This window comes from Panthera tigris, chromosome B4, assembly GCF_018350195.1.
Source record: "Panthera tigris isolate Pti1 chromosome B4, P.tigris_Pti1_mat1.1, whole genome shotgun sequence".
NCBI classification, from domain to species: domain Eukaryota; kingdom Metazoa; phylum Chordata; class Mammalia; order Carnivora; family Felidae; genus Panthera; species Panthera tigris.
Window position 1 is genome coordinate 58,588,798 of NC_056666.1, and position 22,105 is coordinate 58,610,902.

General features: G+C 36.3%; 1 protein-coding gene and 1 pseudogene across 1 annotated transcript in view; both read left to right on the forward strand.

Moving 5' to 3' along the window:
• Positions 1–9,520: 9,520 nt before the first annotated feature.
• The window catches only part of RASSF8 (Ras association domain family member 8), an 85,829-nt gene continuing 73,244 nt past the window's right edge, over positions 9,521–22,105 (forward strand). Inside the window, exon 1 of the mRNA XM_042991989.1 lies at positions 9,521–9,604. The gene's annotated coding sequence lies outside the window, so the exon portion shown is untranslated. The remainder of the gene's footprint in view (positions 9,605–22,105) is intronic.
• On the forward strand, positions 20,761–21,887 carry LOC102959819 (annotated as a pseudogene).

A 22,105-nucleotide genomic window follows, 5' to 3' on the forward strand; every position in this document is an offset into this window, starting at 1 on the left:
TGTCTCCATACTTTTGCCTTTTTTTGAGTGAATGTCAAATAGTTGGAATCATACAGTTTGTAGCCTCTTCAGATTGGCTTCTCTTCCACTTGCTCATACGCATTTACCTTTCCTCCATGTCGTTTCATGGTTGATAGCTCATTTTTAGTTCTGAATAACATTCCATTGTCTGGATATACCACAGCTTATTTATTCATTTACCTACTGAAGAACATCTATTTGCTTCCAAGTTTTGGGAGTTATAAATTAAGTTGCTATGCAGGTTTCTGTGTGGACATAAATTTTCAGCTCCTTTGAGTAAATACAAAGGTGCATGATAGGTAGATCCTGCCAGCAGGGAGTATGTTTAGTTTTGTTAGAAACCACCAAATTGTCTTTCAGAGTAGCTATCATTTTGCTTTCCCACCTGCAGTGAATGAGAATTCCTGTTGCATTTTATGTTGTCAGTGTTCCATATTTTGGCCATTCTAACAGGTGTGTAGTAGTATCTCATTGTTTTAATTTGCATTTCCCTGATGATGTATGATGTACAGCATCTTTTCATATGTTTCTTAGGCATTGTCACATAAAAATATTCTATTCCTTTGGGAAGGAAGTGGTCTTATCTCCATCTTACAGATGTGAAATTCAAGGAGAGGTGGTTAAAATCACTCTTTAGAGAGAAGGCCTTCCTGTCAGGAGAGCAAGTTGCAGGGTCCTGGCTAGAGGCAGTGTTGTGGAGTAGTTAGGAGCACAGACTATTCATATATACACAGAATCTGCCATTTGCCAGCAGGGTGAACTGGGTTATGAGTTATTTGCCTTATCAGGAAATGAGGAAAATCCTTATTTTATGGGATTGTTATGAAAAGTAAATGAATTAATGTATACAGTACATAAAACAGTGGCTTAGCACATAGAAAGTGATTAAAATGAAGTGTTTACAGAAATATTTTTCCGGACTCTGGCTTGTAGCAAGCAACTCTCTTGGTCTCAGTGACCTCGTAGCAGAGCCTGCCATCAGTCTTAAAGAGGTGAAATAGTTATGTCCAGTCTGGTATCCCCAACATCCCAAGTTGGGTTCTGCCCCATCCAGAAGGTGATAGTGGCCTTGATGATTTGCATTCATCAGTTCATCTTCTTCCAAGATCCTTCATCTTCCAGGGGCATTGAGATGTTGATTATAATGCAGTTACTAAAAGACATAACAGGTACACTGATTTCTAAGAGCTTTGCTCTGCAGATGAGAAATTGAGGCTCAGGGAAGTTGTGAGTGTCCCAAATGCACTTCACATCAGAACTGGGATTAGGGTGTTTGCTCTCGTATGTACTACCTCCAGAACTGTGGAGGATAAAGCCAGTTTTCTCTTTGAAGCCTCAATTTCATACAATATGAATCATCTCACATTTCTTGGGTTGACTGGACCATCAAGACTGTGGGTTCCGTGTGCCTTTTGGGGACTGGTAGGCTGTCACCAGCGTCCACATCATGCCAGGGCTGTTTGCCTTTTCTATTAAGGCGTCTAATGGCTGCTCCTCCTTGCCCATCTCTGAATTGTGCAGGGATTAGACTTCTGTTGGCTTCCTCTGTGTGTTTCTCTTGTATCTGACCTATCATTTCCCAGTCATTGGCTTTTCATAACTCTGACCAGGTTCGTATTTACTTACTACCCCCCCCCGCCCCCCTGCTTCTTCTGCCACTTCTGTTTCCTTTAATCATTTTCCCTTCCTTATTCTGTTTTCTCTCTTACTTATTCTCACACATTGGCTCTTGTATGTTTTTGCCATTTTTCCTGTACCTGGGGTCAGGAGAGGTAGAGTCGTTATTAGACAGTGAATGGTATGAACTGGAACATGGCACACTGACCCAAATCCACAATACAGCATGTGAACTATGCAGTCTTGCCTCTTAACTTCCTTTTGATTCCCTGGAGCCAAAGTGAACATTATTAACACAGCATTATAGTCAATATCATAATGGTCTCAGTAAGGGGAAAGAAGACACCAAAACTGTAGAGACTATAATTCCAGAAATGATCCAAGGACTTCCCTTCCCTAAGACACTAAGGCAGGAAATGATAAGATCTCAGAAATAGGTAAAGTGTAATAATAATCACAAGTTCCTGGCTTAAATAGTGTTTAAACATAAAGATACTCTTTTCTTCAACTTAAGATAGCTTTATTGCTTAATGCTCTTCTTTGAACCGAAATGAGGACATTTATTCAAGATTAGCATATATTATGAAACTGTTCAATTTAGGAAATTAGATAATTATTTGAAACATCTGAACATGCCAAATGCTATAGTGATTGTCAAATTTAATAGGAGGATATTCTTTGATCTCTGTGTTTTGTGTTTTCGCATGTTTAAAAAACATGCTAAAAATTTTCTATCAACTCCTATTTTAAAAGGAGAGAATAGAAATCATTGTCACTTAAAATCAATTAGTGTTCTTTTAAAAATGAATCCATCACATTTGAATATACCCTTCTTTATGGTAGGGTTTTAAAAATTAGTTCTAAGACTGTTAGAAGAAAAATGAGAGAAAGTTTAGAACATATGTGGACAACCTTTCAGTCAGAATTGTCAGGTCTTTATAAGTAATCTAGGGATTTTTCTTGTTGCCTGGTAGCAGTATTGAACATATGCTAAATTTACGGAAATAAAGCTGGATAATCAAATCTGATAAGCTGAGAAGAAGTTAACTAGAGCAATCTGTGGTATTTTAAAAAATTTCCAGGGTAATTGGGGACTGGTGGCTGAAATCAATATTTGGGATTTCATTTGTGTTAATACAAAAACAAAACCACAAGTTTGCTTTTTAATTAAATTATTTTTCTTTGATTTAAAAAATAGCCCTCCGGGGCGCTTGGGTGGCTCAGTCGGTTGAGCGTCTGACTCCAGCTCAGGTCATGATCTTGCAGTTCATGGGTTTGAGCCCTGCGTCAGGCTCTGTGCTTACGGCTCAAAGCCTGGAGCCTGCTTCAGTTTCTGTGTCTCCCTCTCTCTCTGCCCTTCCCCTGTTCGTGCTCTGTCTCTCTTTCTCTCTCAAAAATGAATAAACATTAAAAAAAATTGTTTTTAAATAGCCCTCCTACCTTCCAACCAATCCATCCTTGTTGGGAGAGAAAGAAAAGAAAAATTTCTATCAGCTAGCTGCCTGCATGCCACCTCAGGAAATAGCATGTCAAATTCCTGCTTTATCAAGATCCTCTTCCTGGCCTTCCTCTCATCCTCATTGATTGAGTGTGCCAGATTCTGTGCTAGGTGCTGGGCCTATAAAGAAGAAGTGAGACAGGATTCCATTGTACAGTAGGGGAGTAGGTCTAACAAATAACACAAAACAGGGTGGAAACCTCCAAAGAATCCTTTTGGTATGTTTAGAGAAGCTATCTGCTGAAGGAGCTGTCAACTTCACCAGCTCATTACCTTTTGTAGTTCATTTAAATAAAAAACTAGTTAAGTTCTTTGAATTTTTCCTGTTCTTTACAAAGCAGCTCTTTGACAGGTATTATCTGTCCCACCTAAATTCTTCTGCAAACTCACTGTGCCTCCAAAAGAGCCTTGTACTACTTTCTGAGCAGCAGTAAAGATAGCTTTGCAGAAAAAGCCCACTTCCTTTTCTGTTCTTCAGGTCTTTTTCCCTCCTAACATTTCCATCAGTTTGATGTTTTCTCAAACACCAGGCCACATGTGCTGTCCTGATCACGGAACCACACCAAGATCATGCTGTTTCTTTCTCAGTGCTTGCTTAATGTAACTCTTTAAGACGTCCCAGTATCACATTTGTCTGATGTGTGTTCTACAGGGAAACATAGCTTCTGTTAGCATGGTTATGTTTGTTCTTTATATGCATTTAACAGTGGCTTTTTTGGCCAACTCAGATTGGAATAATAGAGCTTCAGTTAGGACAACTAGATAATTTGATGAATGCTTGTTAAACTCTGCAGTTGATCTGAAAACAACTCTGGTGTGTAGGTTAAGTGTTAGCTAGGAGAGGGAGACCCTATCCAAGCAATCATTGGATAGCTTCTCTAGCAAAGTTTATGAAATGCATTTTTCAAACTTGTCTAAGCAAAAGTGATTGCTTGGCTGTTTAAAAACTAATTGATCATGTCTTTTGTCTTCTCCTTCTCCTCCTTTAACTCTTCTGATTTCCTGTGTGACATTTAATAACAAATCATAAGACTAACAAGGATGGATTTCAATTCCTGTGGTTTATGGATCAGTTTATTAGGCCAGAAAGGGAAGGTGCAGTAAAGAATGTGAACACTTACTGGGAGCAGCACGGGTTAGGAGAACTAACCTGGGATGGGAGTCTGGGAGAAAAAAGAAGGAACTTTCAAATCAGGTACACCTAAGTTCAAATCAGGGCTCTGCCATTTACTAGCCATGTGAATCTGGAAAGGTACCAGATCTTCTAAGGTCTTAGTGTCCTCATCTGTAAAATGGGGACTGTAGGATTTACCTTCCCAGTGTAGTGAACAGCTTCTGAATTATGCATTGAGTGTTGCCTGGCACTTATTTTCTGAGTGTCTACTATTCCTTCTTTAAAAGGCAGAAACTTGGTTCAGATCAAGTCACTTAATCTTTCTGAGCCTCCACTTTGCCATCTGTATAATGGGAATTATAACATTAAAATGAAAAAGCTCAAAAAATTTTTAGTCATATGCAAGTATAATGACATTTCACAAAGGCTTCCTAAATATCCAGGATATGAACTCTGCTGTAGCTTTTTTTACATTTTTTTGGTGCTTCCAAAACATCTATTTGGTATTATTATTACTGTATATTAGTTATATCTCACAAATATTGCACAATTAGTGGAAAAAAACCCTTATCTTATTCACATTTATAATCCCTACTATATTTTAAATATATTAAGAGCTTGGTAGATGTTGATTATATAAATAATTCTCTGCTTTGCAAACTAATATAGCTTATAGCATCCTAATGGACTTACTTCACCTTTATTGTTTATGTAATAATTTTATTTTAACATTTTATATTAAATGTTAGAAACCTAAGATACTTTTCTTAATAACTGTATTTCTTGTAGTAGAACTGAATTATGTTCACAGATGCAGGATGTCTAGGAGTTTTGGTGTCAAAGAAGAAAAAAAAATTGTATGTTCCTACTCTCTTTTATTAGAAAAACTAAAAATTCAGGAGAATTTCAAATTTGCATAATATTTATAGTTTTAATTTATTTTGTGTATACAAAGAGATATCACTTATAAAAATGTGCTGTTGCAGTCTATTTATAATTGAATATTTATAGTTGAATATAGTTGAATATTTAGATGGATTTTTCCCTTTCCAATAAAAAAATGTACTTTTTTAACTTTTTAGTGTCTTGAAGTCACAGAGTAGAGAGTAGCTTCCTCTAAAACCTTTAGAATATTTCCTATATGACCTATAAGACTTGAACAACCAGAGCAGTAACCTCTTTTCTGACTGTTGTCCACTGATTATTCATTTGGTGGGCCTAGTTTAGAAGAAGGGAATATACCCAGCAATTAACCAGTAGTCATTAAGGGATAACCTACAAGCAAATGAAAGGCCTGCATGCTTCATTTCACCTATTAAAAAAAAAAAAAAAAAAGGAAGGAAAGGAAAAAGGCAACATCTCTTGGAAAACTGGAATTTATTTTGCACTTGAGTTGTTCTTAATCATTCTATTTTGGTTTTGTTCAGTGTATAGGAATTGCGATAACCTGATATTGTGTTCATTTGTTATCAGTAATTTCCATTTGCATTCTTATAAACTGAATAAAGGCTGTGTAAGTGACAATAGATATATATTAGTTATCTATTGCTGCATAACAAGTTGCCTTGAACATAGGGATGTAAAACAATAAATGTTTGTTTTTTATCTCACTAGATTCTTTGGATCAGGAATCCAGGAATGTCCTAGGTGGGTGGCTCTGGCTCAGAATCTTACATGAGATTGCAGTCTAGACGTCATCTCATGTTATAAGTAGTCTGTGTGAAGGCTTTACTGGGGCTGAAAGATCTATTTCCAAGGTAGTTTGCTCACATGCCTGGCAAATTTGAGCTGGTTGTTGCCAGGAGACCTGTTTCTTACCATGTGGACCTTTCCATAGGGCTACTTGACCATCTGCATAACATGAGCAAATGATCAAAGGGCAGGATAGAAGCTGCATCATCTTTTGTGACCTAGCCTGGAAGTCACACATCATTTCCATGATACCCTTCTGGCTATACAAATTAACTCTCCTCATAGTTGGAGGAGAATACGCAAGGATATGAAGACCAGGAAGCAAGGATCTTTAGGGGCTATCTTAGGCACTGGCTACCAAACCAGGAGAATGTCTAATCTAATATGTGCAAGTGTCCAGTGAATATTCAAATAGCCTTAATTTTAATTTTATCAAAAATAATATAAATTGGGGTGTAGAGGTTTTCAGTTTTTACATCTTTTGCTCCAAATTGCATGTGTTGGTATACATTGGTTATTGGTTCATTTCAATTACTTATATAATAGATACCTATTTTCGAACATGTAGTCATAGGAGAATTCTAGGTAAAAGAAATCATTTAGCAAGGCAGGACTTTCATTGGTGATAAGCTCAGCACCACTGAATAACCTGTTGCCATTCTGTAAAACTCTGAATTCATCAAGCCCTCAACAGACATTTACTGAGCACCTCTTATGTGCTAGGCAACATGAATACAGGTAGCAATGCAAAATGTCTCTGTCCTCAAGGAAAGGCAAACATTTCATTATAATTATGCCAAATACTATAACAGAGGTACATACTACAGATGATGAGGTCAGTTGTTGAAGAACATGGGCTCTGAAGTCAATCTGCCTGAGTTCAATTTCCAGCTCTCTAATTTATTAGCTATCTGACCTTGGACCACTTATTCAACCTTTCTATTCTTTAGTTTTCTGATTATTCCCTTTTTACAACTTACCTTCCTCATAGGGTTGTAGGGATTTAGGAAACAGTACCAGTGAGTGCTCTTAGCCAGCCAGAATTCCTGGAATGATCAGTTTGGATGAGGGAAGATTTCCAGAGAATGTGAGATGATTGAGTTGTTTCTTGGAGGGTAAGTTGGAGTTTGGTCAGCACAGAAGATTGGTGGAGCCCAGGGATGAGATGCCAGCATGCAGTAGAGCTGGAGCCTGAGGAGCTGAGCAGGGGTAAGGCTGCGACATGTCATGTGGTAGCTTCAAGGGAACGACTAGAAATGAGTTTAGACAGTGGCATGCAAGGATATGAAGTCTTAGGTGGAGCCCCAATACATTGTAAATTTTCTGAGATTATCTGTTTAAATCTCAAATTTCTTGCTGTCTTCAGATTGCTAGATCTTATGTCCATATTTATGGTTAGGAAGAAATTGTCACCATAATGACAGGCCAAACAAAAAATTTGGACTTTTTTGTGGAGGTTTTAAAAACAGTAGAATGATAGGCTTTGCTCTTTTATTTCTTTGTTTGTTTGTTTTTAAAGTGGTTTGGGCAATGGGTTGAGTAGTTAGGATGGTTATAGTAATCAATGGGGAGAGGGTTGAGGCCACGCAGGAGACTAGAGAGGTGAGTACAAGTATACCAGAACCTGGCCCTTCTTGTCAGGTTTGGCATTTCCCATAGGCATCCCAAACACATTCCCGGGACCCGGGCAGGACTAGGACACTTCCCATCCTAATCTAAAGAACCTTGACTCATCCAGAATTTTGCAATTATAAAAATCTAAGAAGGAGAGATTTTAATGTTAGCGTATATCTAAGTATCATTTTGAATTACATATGAGGAAATAGGCACCATAATCTTCTTGGCCTTTAAATGTCTGGCTCTAGTCTTGATAACCTTATTTTATGGATAAAAGAGGATAATGATTATGTCAATTTTAGAAACTCCTTAACTGCCAACTTCCCACTTTCAAAAGTTTTTTTTTGAAAACAAAACTAAAAAGAGAGATGAGGCTTTAAAGAAGAAAAGATAGGTAAGAAATGAGATTTTTGATTTAGATAAATAAGAATCCCTTTGCCAACCAGGCTGACTTCCAGACAGCTTCTAGGCCCAAGGGTGGGAATTAGAGTGCTTAGTCTGTTTAGCCTTTCTCACATGTCTTTTAATTCATCTTCCAATACTCTCTCCCAACAGGGCTGACCCTTCATTGCTTTTTGGATGACATGTTCCATGGACATACTCTTTTACCAAGACACATGAGCCTCCAATTTGTGTCTTTCTTTTAGCTTCTTTAGGAGGTAGTTAGGTCTAGTTGAAGCCAGAAGGCTCTAACCCATCTAACATAAAATGATGAGACAGGAATTCTTTGATATCTAGTTTGCTTAAGGCTTATTTATTTTCATTAGAAAGAATTTTCATGTGAATGCTTCCCTCTTTTTCTTTTAAAACTTAGAAGCATGCACTAATGCACCTTTGCACTACAGCTATAACACTATTAAAAAATAATCCAGAAATGGATGGTATTTTATACATACAACTATTAAGTTGTATGAAATGTTAGTGTAGCAAACAGACTGAAAGACAGTGTTTCCATTCAGGGTTATATAGCCTTTCAGGGAGAACCCAGCTATGGAAGGGGGAAATTTTGAAGTAACTTATCCCTTCCTCAATTATGTTTGAAATTTATATATTTTCTGATAGCTTGCATCATATTTGGGTTCATTTTCCTTACACTATTTCTAATTTGACATTTAATATTATTTCATAACTAAGAATTTAAGGATTGTAACTTTTTTGGTGATAGTTTTTATTCATGAAGTACTTTAGTGTGAAAAGAAAATGGTTGATGGAAGATGGTCTTGTTATTAAAGTAAACCTTTCTATAAATAAATGCAGAAACATCTGTTAAGGGCAGAGTCTGAATGTGGCAGACATCTGAATTGCGTCAATTCCCGCCTTGTGGCCAAATTTCTTAGGCTTTCTTTATAACTAATGGCAGAGTTTCACATTCTCACAGCATTAGGCAATAGAATGGGCAAAAGAACTGGTGCCAAGTTGCCCTCTTTCTTGGGTTACTAGTGGTAATAATTTATACTCCCTAAGGAAAAGTGTGGCATGTTTTTGTTTTTATTTTTGAAGACTGAAAACCTGAAATTTCTCCCTCAACATCACTTTTAGGTGCTGGCTTTTGGCAGTTTTCCAAATGTCTAACTGCTAAACTGCTCTCAATAAATTATTGTGGTGTTGCAGTCAGCTTTGGTCAGGAGAAAGAGGGCACAAAGTCTTTCCTAGAACACCATGGGCCCATCAAATGACCTTTTTGAGAAACAGCTGAGATTTCTTTTTCGATGGCACAAAAACGCTAATTGAGATCAAACAGAACACAAACCCACCCCACAAATACCGCAGTTCAAATGAGGAAGGGAGAAGGTTGGAGAGGGGAGGAAAAATTGTTCTTCGGAAAACTGTTTGAAGCTAAGGGCTTATGTATTTTGTTCTTGGATAATTAGAAGTTAAAATGGGGTGATTTAGCATTTTTAAGATAAAAATTAGCCAGGACTGTAAGAACACTGTGTACCTTTTCAGGTGCCTGTGTAGTTCCTCCTAGAATACCTGTCTGGTGCTCCACTCTTCCTCAAGACTACCTCGACACTCCTCCCACTTGGGGACTCCAGCGCCCTAAGGTGAGTCTGAAAATTTGTACTCCTTTCATATATCCTAGAAAAATATCACTTAAAGTGACATTTTAAAAACAATTTTTCAAAATTTGGGGAGACTTTCAGAGGTTGTGTTCACTGGTGAACTCCTAAGAATCATTACTTATAAGTCCTGTATTTAGATAAGTATAAAGGGTAGTTAGCACTAGTATTTCCTTGCCAGTGTACCATAAATCCTAGGTCCAAATTTGGGGTGACACTACTAGCATTATGAACCATGCTTTAGATTTCAAACGTGGAGTCAAGCAAATTTTTTGCAGGTTGGTGTGTCACCACTTAGGCTTTCTGAGCGTTATTCTTCTCGTGCTTTAAATTGGCAGCTTCTTTTATTTATTTATTCATTTTTATTTTCAGTTTTTATTTTAATTTCAGTTAGTTAGCATTCAGTGTTATATTAGTTTGGGAGGCACAACATAGTAATTCAACACTTCCGTACTTCACCCTGTGCTCTTCAAGACACGTGCACTCTTTAATCCCCATCACCTATTTCACCTGTCCCCCCATCCTCCTCCCCTCTGGTGACCATCAGTTTGTTCTCTATAGTCTGTTTCTTACTTTGTCTCTCTCTCTCTCTCTCTCTCTCTCTCTCTCTCTCTCTCTCTCATATATTTTCCCTTTGCTTGTTTGTATTGTTTCTTAAATTCCACATATGAATAAAATCATAGGGTATTTGTCTTTCTCTGACTGATTTACTTCATTAGCATAATACTCTGTGGCTCTGTGCATGTTGTCACAAATAGCAAGATTTCATTCTTTTCTATGGCTGAATAATAGTCTGTGTGTGTGTGTGTGTGTACACACATTTTATATATACACACACATGCCCACCACACCTTCTTTATCCATTCATTAATCAATGGCCTGTTTTAAAGCAGAGAAGTATTTCTAACAGTGAAGATTAGAAGGTCTTGATAAGTTTGAAATAGCTTATAGTTTGAGCTTCCATCTCTTAAGTACTGTAATTGTCTTCATTAAAGGGGGTTCACAAAGTCTCTTAAAGTGAGAATATACAACTAAATTAATTTTCACTTGCTTTTTGTGTGCTTGATGTGTATCACCTCTTGAAACAAAGTGATTCATTGGTCTCAGAAGGGAAAATAATTTGACCTTGTTTGTAGTATGTGAATCACTTGTGAATAAATTGTCCACATTTTACAAGGTGAATTAACTCTTTAAGGGCACCAGCCAGCATGTTGTTTCATAAATTCCTTAGTCTCTTATTTTGCAAAAGTTACGTGCTTGCTTTTTTGCCTTAATGATGTATCTTCAAAGGTGTTAACATAAATTAATTCATCCCTGAAATAAAAATAACCTTAGAGAGTTGTAGTAATTGCTAGAATATTTGTAGGGAAATGATTTCCTAAAGCCACAAGTCCTTATCCTCACTGGTTCAGTTTTTCTCCTACAGACTCTCGCATTGCTTGTGGCATTAGCAAAATCCATGACAAGCAGGCCACACGTGCTGAAAGTAAAAGATAGTCAGATTCTCATTGGACAATTTTGTTATATCCATATCAGAAGCTGAAAAATTCTAGTTTAGCCCTGCTATTTGTCATGTGATCTAAAGAAGAAAAGTATAAGGAATAAAATGTATTATGTAGTCTAACTTACTACAGTTCTCTCCATAATTATGTTACCACTTAAATTTTAGGTTTAGCTTTCATCACTGATGAAGCTATTCTGTAAATCTTTCTTTTATTTACATTAATTATGTTTTGTTTGGGAGGATTTACATATAAATTATAGGAAGAGGAACTATGGTTCAGATTTAATGTTTAGATATTGTGTACACTTGGGTTTGAATGCTTCAGTTATTTTGTTTCTTTTAGAACGCTGGTAGTTATACATGTAGAAGATGTAGGACTTGATTCAACTTTGCAGATAAAGAGTTAATTTTTTGCTATTTCTTCTCAAATGCTTACTATGCTAGGAATTAACAATCTTTGATTTTTGACTTCAAGTGCAAAAAGATTCCCTTAGCATACTGCCTTGTTTTCTTTTTTCAAATGAAGTTTTATCTGTTTTAAATAAATGAGGGGTTTCTGGATGTGTTATAGTAATACATAAAACTTTTTTGCCCTTGCTGGCTGCTGAAGTAAACCAGTTTACTCATAGAAAGAGGGTATCTGAGTTCCCTAAGCCTTTCTGAATGTAGCATCTTTCTGGCAACAAAACCAGCTTTGAATTTTCAGTATTGCTACACTGTGAAACTACCTTAAATATTTTTTTATGGAGTGACTTTAAATTTTTAATGTCTTGCAATCAGACTATTTCTACTAAATTACATTTTCTCCACAATGATGTAGTTTCTCGTGAGCCATTATTCTTTTAGGGAATGATAGAGAATAATTCACATTTTATTTATCACAAGGCATCTTTCCTAGGTTTTAACTTTGAGGCTGTGTAAGAAGAAACTTTAAAACTCATATTTTATGTAAAAAAGACAGATTATGTAAAACAGAATAAGACATTACAGATAATTTATTTGCTTCTCTTTCTGTTCCAGATAAGACTGCATTCTTCTCCCATCCCCCTTTTCTGGTACCTTCCTGGAAAAAGCATTAATGGAGGGAAAAGAATGATAAACAGGACTTAGCTCTATAATCTTCTTTCAAAACTGCCCTGTAAATAATTTCCTATAGTTTCTGTAATGAAGCTTATGGTGGTAATATTTTGTGCCTCTGGTAGTGGGGAATAGTTTCAAAATACCCTCAACATTTTACATTTTAAGCTGTGTGTGTGTGTGTGTGTGTGTGTGTGTGTGTTCATGTTTTCAGGTTAGGTTTTCTGTCCCACGTAGATTTAGTGGAATTTATTTTTTATATGCTTATACTTGGTTTTAACGGTTTAGGTGGGGGCATTTCTAAATAAAACTTGTTAAAGAGATGTTTATTGTTGTTACAGGTAATTTATGCACGCAGAGTTTAGGAGACTTGAAATGATCTTTTGGGAAAAAAAAAAAAACTTGGTAGAAGAAGGGGGGACATTTTCTGTAATTTAAGTTGTCATAGTAACTTGCATCAAGACCGATACTTGGAATCCAGGCCTGAAGAATTTCAGTGACAATAAACATTCCAGTTGCATTCATCATTTTTTTCCCCTCTGAGAAAAGAGCCATCAATTGTGATCTAATTATTCGCTTTCTGTTTTTAGAAGATGAGTAGCAGCTTGCATTTTTTAACACTTTGAAACTTCCCTGGTAGAGTAGAAATGAAAAGTTAGCTGTTTATATTTAAACTTGGCATTTTCTGGTAATGTATCTCAAACTAACCATTTCGGATGACAAGATAGGTTCAATATAATGGTTACTTAATGAAATATGAAAAGAAAAAGAGAAGTTGATGAGGATTTGAACACATTGCCACACACATTTGTTAACATGCAAATTTTAATATTAAGAGTATTGGAAAATGGTTTTCATGGAACTCTGATCTAGGAATGTTAGGATTTTCCTAATATCAGATTTTTAATATATTTATGGCATCTTGTATTCTTAAGCATGAATGTATTTAAATAAAAAGGAGGAGATATCATTTTTATTAGCAGAATAAGTTTACTTTGAGAAATTTGTATCCAGGCATTATTGTTAGGTATGCTGTCTTTCACAAAGGACGGTACAATGTTGTTTTTAAAGAGAAAGCTTTTGGGGCGCCTGGGTGGCTCAGTCGGTTAAGCAGCCGACTTCAGCTCAGGTCACGATCTCGCGGTCCGTGAGTTCGAGCCCCGTGTCGGGCTCTGTGCTGACTGCTCAGAGCCTGGAGCCTGTTTCAGATTCTGTGTCTCCCTCTCTCTCTGACCCTCCCCCGTTCATGCTCTGTCTCTCTCTGTCTCAAAAATAAATAAACATTAAAATAAATAAATAAATAAATAAATAAATAAATAAATAAATAAATAAAAAGCTTTTTTAGGTTTTGCTTCACTCTTGCCTTCTGCAAGATACTGATGACTAACCGACCCATAATTTAGAGTTAGAAACATTCTCCTTAAGCAAGGAACATTAGGAGAAATAAGGAGATAAAGGTGTATGTGTCCATTCATTTTAGGAAACTTGGAAAATAAATGGGAAGAGTTTGTAGCTAGTCTAATAGTAAAAAATAATATACAAAATTAGCAGCTGTTGAATATAACTGTAGTCATCTGTAGATAAAAGTGGTAATACTTTTGTAGAAACTTTTCCACATATGTATGAGAATCTGAATCAAATGGGCAATCTTTTAAAAAACATAAATCAACAAAATTGAGTTTTAAAAATATAAGGTAGATGTAGAAAACCTAAATAAACCTACATAATTTACTGGAAATTGTGAAGGGAAATATAATCACCTATTATCTCACTGTTTAGAGATATTTACTGTACGTATTTTATGGAAAGTATCTGAAGTTATGTGCTATAAACAAATTAAGGATCAAGTTATCAATAGCCAAAATACTAGTAATGGTGAAACACACAATTTTATCTCCTATTAGAATTAGCAGCTTACTTGCTGTCATCATTACTATCTAAAATAGCTCTGAAATATTTAGCCAGTATATTAAGAACAGAAAAAGAGAATTATTGAAAAGGACAGAATTATTTGTAGATAATAAAAAATGCCCAAGATATTTAATATAGTAAAATTCCATTATAAATAATGTAAATATCATGATTTATATAGTAGTAATAACCGGTACAAAAATAGAGAAAAAAGAGTCTGTTCATAGTAGCAACAAAAATTTATGCTGGGGATTAAACTTTGTAAGAAATGCGAATGGCCATGGGCGGGAAACTATTAAACTTTATTCTGAAGATGCAGAGACTCAATGTATCTGAAATTCTAGAAAAGAGGCTTTTAGCAAAGCATTAGTTCTCATATATTTAAAACAATTGCTCATTTAAAAAAAAGTAATACAGTTAAGTTTAAAACGTATAGAAAGGTATAAAATGAAAAACAAGATTCCTTTCTTCCTCATTGTGTTTCTTCTATCTAAAGGAACCATTGTTAACAGTTTCTTGGGTATCTTTGCAGAAAATGTGCATACAACATTTATTTATGCCTTTTTAAACTTACAGCAATAAGTAATAGTGTGTGTGTGTGTGTGTGTGTGTGTGTGTGTGTGTGTGTGTGTATTACACGAGATTCTTTACAGGTTGACTTCTTTAATTACCAGAATAATCTTAAAGGCAGATATTATTATCACACTGCTCATTGAATTGGTGGGAGTTCAGTAAATATGGTTAGTGTGCATTCTTCCATTTGGCTGAGTTTATAAAAATAAGGTTAGTATGGAATTACCTGGTATACTCGAGACTCTGATGGAGTCTACTTCTGATTGCACCTATGACTATCATTCTCTGTGATCTGGTTTCTATCCCTACAAATTGAAATGGTGCCTATATCTGCCTGAATGTGGTAGAAAGAATACAAAAATTAAACAGGGCCAAAATACAAAATCATTTTTTGTTCTTAAGGTATTACTAAGATAATACTCAAGAAATAATGATACCATAACACTTTTTTTCTTTTAAGTTTATTTATTTATTTTGAGAGAGAGTGCGCAGGAGCATGAGCAGGGGAGGGGCAGAGGCTTGGAACTGTGAGATCATGACTCCGACCCTTAACCAACTGCTACCCAGTCATCCTCCATAACACTCTTTCTAATTTTACAAAGGCAATTCCTTTTATATAAAGCAGACCTCATGAAAATTATAAAGTAGAATAGGATGGAGTCCATATTTTCTGCTGTCAGGAATATATAGTCTCACCAACTTAAGCAGGTTCACACCAGATGGGAAAAACATAGTTTTTAGTTTTTATTGCTAAGCGATACCATGTTATAGCAATTCTTGAACTCTTGAACTTGCACGCTCTCTCTCTTTCCCTCTTCCTTTCTCTCACATTTTAGCCAGGGTATACTTGGCTCCTTAGAAATTTAGGGAAACTTGTCTTAAATCTCCAGTTTCAAAGCTTATAAAAGTGTCCCCATGATCTTGATAGGTCTCAAGGCTTCGTGTCTCCAGTGAGAATCCCCTCATCTGTCTTTGACTTGACTCTATGGATAGTCTTCATTTTGTCCAGGGTTAAGCCTTTCTTTTTTAGTGGATTCTCTGAGAACACAGCACAACACAACACATGCACACCACTTAGTAGAACCTACCAAAGATCTGGGACTTAGAGGAAAGAGATTCACATTGTGGGAAGGGCAATCTTGATAGTCTTCCTAGACTCTGGCTTCAACCTCATCCCTTCTTAAGATGCCTCAAAAACCTACAAAAACTGCCACGTGTCATCTGGACTCATCTGTCAGGGTACAAGTCAGCTTATCCCATTATTAATTGTGTGACCTTGACTGATTAGTCTTTAAAATCCAGTTTTCTTACTCGGATGTTAGGTAAGATTAAGTTATGCAGTTGATCCTTAATGTGCTGTGTTTAGGGGTGCCAGCCCCCATGCAGTTGAAAATCCACATATAACTTCTGACTTCTCCAGAACTACTGGGAGCCTTGATAACATAAACAATCAACACACATTTTGTATTTTATATGTGTTACCTGCTATATTTGTACAATAAAGTAAGCTAGAGTAAAGTAAATGTTAAGAAAATCCTAAGGAAGAGAAAATGCATTTATATAGTACTATACTGTATTTACTGGGAAAAAAAATACACATAAAAGTGGACCCACACAGTTCAAACTTGTGTTGTTCAAGGGTTAACTGTGAATGTAAAGGTCTCAGCATGTACAAAATTCAGTGTATTATAATTATCACCAATTTTATTGAAAGAGTACTGTTTTCCCCAAATGCTTCGATCTTGTTTCAGACTTAGGCTAGATATATTTTTATATAAGCAGATGTTCACCCTTCTGTACTTATGGAAACTATGTAATTGTTCAAACCAGACACTTTGGAGACTGAAACGTGGCATTATTGTTAATTATGCTGGGATAACCATGTAAACTGTAAACCAGGATGAGTGGTCACTCAGCATGCCTCATTTGTGGTGCATGCTCAGAGAACACAGGTCATTGTCATTGAGTGAGACAATGAGGATATAGGACAAGTGAGGTCACATTCATCTTTTTGAGCTTTAGTTCCTTACTCATTAAACTGAGATTAACAATAACTAGCTCACAGGGTGACTAGAAAGATTAAATGAAGTTGTAGTCTGATAAAACATTGTATATATGTGGAAATTGGACACCTGTTAATTCCCTTCTGTGTCTCTGCAAATTACCTTAGTTGTGCTGATGGGTAAGTTTGTGTATAGCTGTGTTATTAGGTACTTAACCTTGATGTATCTTTATAGTTCATTCCACTGGACATTGTAGGTGGTAGTCATAACCAAGTGCACATGTGGTTCCTCAGTTTCCTGTGGAGAGTTGGTCTATATTGCTTCAATTAATCACTTTTTAACACTGAAAGCATGAATTGTAGTGTTCAGGAACCACACCCACTTTCCCTATAAATTCTCCTGTGGTATGCTTTTTTCTTATGTGCTTTCCTATTTTTTGGATGAACATAATCTAAATAGGGGGATTTTTTTCTTAAATGTTTCAGGTATGAATATTTATTTGCATTTAATACATGGTGAGAATCAAAGGCACTTGTTTTTGCACATCAGTTGTAGAGATGTATTTCTTCCTTGGGAAAAAAAATCTAGCCGAAACCTTAAAAATTAATAGTATAATTGGTAATATACATACCAAGTTTGATTTTCTTATCATTTACAAATAAATTTTAATAACACAAAACTGGAAGAAGTAATAGATAGACCTCAAGGTTTGGGCCTTTTGCAAAATGATCACAGCATTTTCACCATTATTTTTCATAGTTGTTGTCTTCATTAGCAAATCCATATTCAGACTTGGTGGTATTTCCCGGTCTTTAGGCTTACAGAGAGTCTGTGGAGGACAGACAGGTGGTAAATGATTTTAGTCCTGTCATAAATTACACTTTTGTGGAATGAAGAAGGTGCTATGGGAGCACATGGAAAGTACTTTGTGCAAAGGTTTAGGAAGGCTGTTTGTGGCTACCATTTAAGTTAAGTGTTTAAAGGTAAGTAGGTCTTTAAGGAGTGGGGAGAAAGCCTTTGAAAATGGCCTGGGAAATAGCATATGCAAAGCCTAGAAAGGCATATAAGGAGCATGATGTGTTTGGGAATTAACAAGTATAGCTAGGTGTGAATACGAATGTGGATGCCAAGGAGATGACCAATTTAAAAAAAAGGAATTCTTATTCTAAATGATAGCCCTTTTCTAGGGCTCTGGGCTTTATTGTAATTGAAAGAATCAATTTTGTAAGTAGATAAAGTTCTAGTTGGAAAAGTAGAAGTGTTAATGACTTAGAACAACCTACACTATAGCTGTCTCTGTAAGGAGAAAAATTACTTTCTTTATTCTTGATGGTTTTTCTATAATCTCAAGAAATTAAATATTTACAATATCCTCATTCTTCAAAAGGATATTGCTACTTTAAAATATTCTCACTTAAAAAAAATTAGATATAAATAGATAACATTAAAATCTATATATACTGGTTCCAGCCAGTTAGCTTAACATTCCATTCATTTTGTTAACATTTTATTCTGTGAGCTGCTCTGTAGCCACCAGACAATTTTGGTGTGCAAATTCTTTGCAGATTTTGCCTTGTCAAAATGTGAATTGGGTGAGGGATGAAATGATTAAAAGTGCTATTTTTTTTTGTACAGCAAATAATGCTTTCAGAAAAAAACATGCTGATATTAACTGCCATTTCTATTCCATTTTGCTCCTGAGAATTGTTTGAATGTATACTCTCCATCTTTTTATTATATCAAGAAGTAGAAACATAATGACATTTACTATTAACAAAATAGTAATTTCATGTAGTAATATTTACACTCTCATGTGAGAAATAAAATAATGTCATATGAGTGACTATTTTAACTCTAGTACCATCTTGCCTGCTTCATTTTGTATTTTCCCTGTGCTACACTATAGCATATACATAAAATCTTTATTTTTTCTTGGAAAGCACTCTGAACATTCAGATTTGAGCTTGAAGAAACCAAGACCCAGTTGGAGACTGATTTGCTCCCTTTAGACATCTCCTCTGGGGCAGAAACTCTTCTCATCATCTTTGTAATCTCAGTGCCTAGCCGATAAATAAAGATCTGTCAAATAGGTGGATACATCTGTTACAACACACCTCATTTGATTCCTGGTCAGTCCATGTTCTTTGTACATTGGTACCTCCCCCATCTGTTTTCCCTCTCGCAAAGTGGATTTACATAGCAGCATTCCTTAGGTTTCAAATTATGTATTTATGCATGATTGTTGGCTGTCATAACCCCGTCCCCAACTCACAAGAAAGCCAAGCTCATCAACATGTTAGGACAAAGGGGCCGTTTGGACTGAGAATCAATGGATATACCAGAATATTCCTGAATGAATTTAATTTCCACACTCAAGATAGATGGCACTTTGTGCTTTTCAATATGTTGTTCATTTTTTTTTTTAAGTTTGTTTTGAGAAGAATGAGTTTGAGCTGGGGAGAAGCAGAGAAAGAGGAAGAGAGAGAATCCCAAGCAGGCTCCACACTGTCAGCACAGAGCACAACGTGGGGCTCAGTCCCATGAACTGTGAGATCATGACCTGAGCAGAAATCAAGAGTCAGGTGCTTAGCCTACTGAGCCCCCCAGGTGCCCCATTCATGCTTCTTTTGATGAAATTACAGAGTCAAGATATTCTGTAGGATCGGAGACTATATTTTTAGAATAGTGTTTCTAAGCAGGAGTAATTTCACCATTGGGGTGTTTAGAAAATTTGTCAGAGCATTGTTGATTATTACAGTGATTGGAAGAATACTGTTGGCATTTAGTCAATGGGTAACAGAGATGCCAGGCATCCTGTAGTGTACAGGACAGTTCCACATATTGATATTAAAATGGCCCCCTCAGTTTCCTATTGAAAAACCACAACTGAGCATAACTTTTTACATGTATACACAAAGCATTTTTGCATTGTCTTAATATATAATGAATTTTCTAGGAATACAACTGTTATGGAAATTAAGGGAAAATCATATTTAATTCAGAAGTTGAAAAAGAATTGTTCTCCAGTTTAATAACCATGTCACAGACAACAGTCCCCTTTGTAGTATTTGAGTTTCCTATCAACGTACCTGCACTTTACATACCTACGTTTACAACTGTGGCATTTATGATATAGACATACCTCAGAGATATTGTAGGTTCAGTTCCAGACCACTGCAGTAAAGCAAACATGACAATTAAGTGAGTGAAATAAATTTTCTGGTTTCCAGTACATATAAAAGTTGTATTTACACTGTAGTCTAATAGTGTGCAATAGCATTATGTCTAAAAAAACAACATACATACCTTAATTAAAAATACTTCCTTGTTAAAAAATACTAACCATCATCAGAGTTTTCAGTGATGATGATGATGCACTTATCACAGATCACCATAACAAAGTAATAATGAAAAAGTTTCAAGTATTCTGAGAATTACCAAAATATGAGAAAAACACACAGTGAGCAAATGCTGTTGAAAAAAAGACTTGCTTGTTGTAGGATTGCCACAAGCCTTCAATTTGTAAAAAATACAATATCTGCAAAGTGCAGTAAAGCAAAGCACAATCAAACAAGGTAGGCCTGTAAAGGTGTGAGCATCTAGCTACTTCATTGAGTCTTGTCATTTACATAGTTAAGTTCATATCTCTCTGCTATAAATTATTTTTCTTTTATTTCTTTCTGGCTTCTTTGTTGAGAATAGCCTATTTGGGGGTAGAGGAAACACAAGTGTAGAAGCAGGGAGACTCATGAGGAGGCTTTTGCAGTTAGGTGAGCAATTATGGTAACATAGACAAAGATAGAGCCAATAGGGTTTCCTGGCAGATTAGATGATGGCTTGTGAGATAGAGAAATCAAGGATAACCGTAGGCATTTGGGCTTAAGCAACCAGATGGATACATTCTAATTGCTTTGAACTGAGATGAATATGGGTGCAACAGATTGGGTGGGGGGTGGTAAGATTAAGAGTTCTTTTAAGACATGTTGAGTTTGAGCTAGAAAGGCAGTTGAGGAGGAGGGAGCGGTTGGAAGGGGGACACTGGCTTGGCATGCACTCCAGACCTCGGGAACGTTATTGTGCATAGAATGGCTCATTTTGGAAGACTATTGCCCAGAAGAAAAGATGTTTGGTTTTCACAAGCCAAAGATGTACCGAAGTATAGAGGGCTGCTGTATTTGCAGAGCTAAGTCCTCCAGTTCTCAATTCACTGACAGTAAATGCTATGGAAAGGACTTCCAGAGCTGAGACTCGTTCAGGAGACATCTGTAATGCCTGTGTCCTGTTTTTGAAAAGATGGAAGAAACTGCCAGCAGGATCAAAAAAAAACACAAAAAAACAAAAAACTGGAATCGTGGTAGATGCAAGGGCAGGACCTAGTCTGAAGACAGCAGTGAAACCAAAGACAGTGAAAACTCTATCTGGAAACAGGATAAAAAGTAACCAGATCAGTAAACTACAGAAGGAATTTAAACATCACAATTCTGATGCTCACGGTACCACCTCAAGTGCCTCCCCAGCTCAGTCTCCTTGTTATAGTAACCAGTCAGATGATGGCTCAGATACAGAGACGGCTCCTGGCTCTAATAGAATGCCAGTGTTTTCCTTTTTAGATCTCACATACTAGAAAAGACAGAAAATATGTTGTGGGATTATCTATAAAGGCCGTTTTGGAGAAGTCCTCATTGACACACATCTATTCAAGCCTTGCTGCAGCAATAAGAAAGCAGCTGCTGAGAAGCCGGAGGAGCAGGGGCCAGAGCCTCTGCCCATCTCCACTCAGGAGTGGTGACTGAGGTTTAGGTAGAAGGGGAACAAAAAAACGATTTAAATTTTGGAAAGAAAACAAAGCAACAAAACCCTCCTATTTTTAACTTGGATACCTGCTATTCTGCCAAAAGACACTTTCGAGAATAGTTTTGAATGGGTTGTTATTTCTCCTCCAGTTCCACAAACTCTGAAGCCAGTGTCTAGCTTACTAAAAGAAAAAAAGTGTACATAATATTTAAGATGCTGAGTATTTCATAGGAAAGCTGAATGCTGCTGTAAAGTGCTCTTTAAGTCTTTTTTTTTTTTTTATCCCCTTCTAATGAATGAATCTAGGGGAATTTCAGGGGACAGAGATGGGATTTGTTGTATGATAAACGTATGTAGTTTTAGTCTTTCTATATTGAGAAGCAGTGGTTGGGGCATTTTTAAGATGGCTGGCTATATTTGTTTTCCTTCATGATAATAAATTTGTCATAACTCAGTAACATGGACTTGCCCCAAGAGGTAGTTGTTCATAATTTAAGGTCTTGTCAAGGTTCTGATGATTCAAACCTGTACTACTGAATATTAAGCAGGACACACTAAGCTCTCTGGTACAAATGCCTTGAAGGAGTAGTTTCTAAACATACAGAGAGGTAACTTGAGTGTATA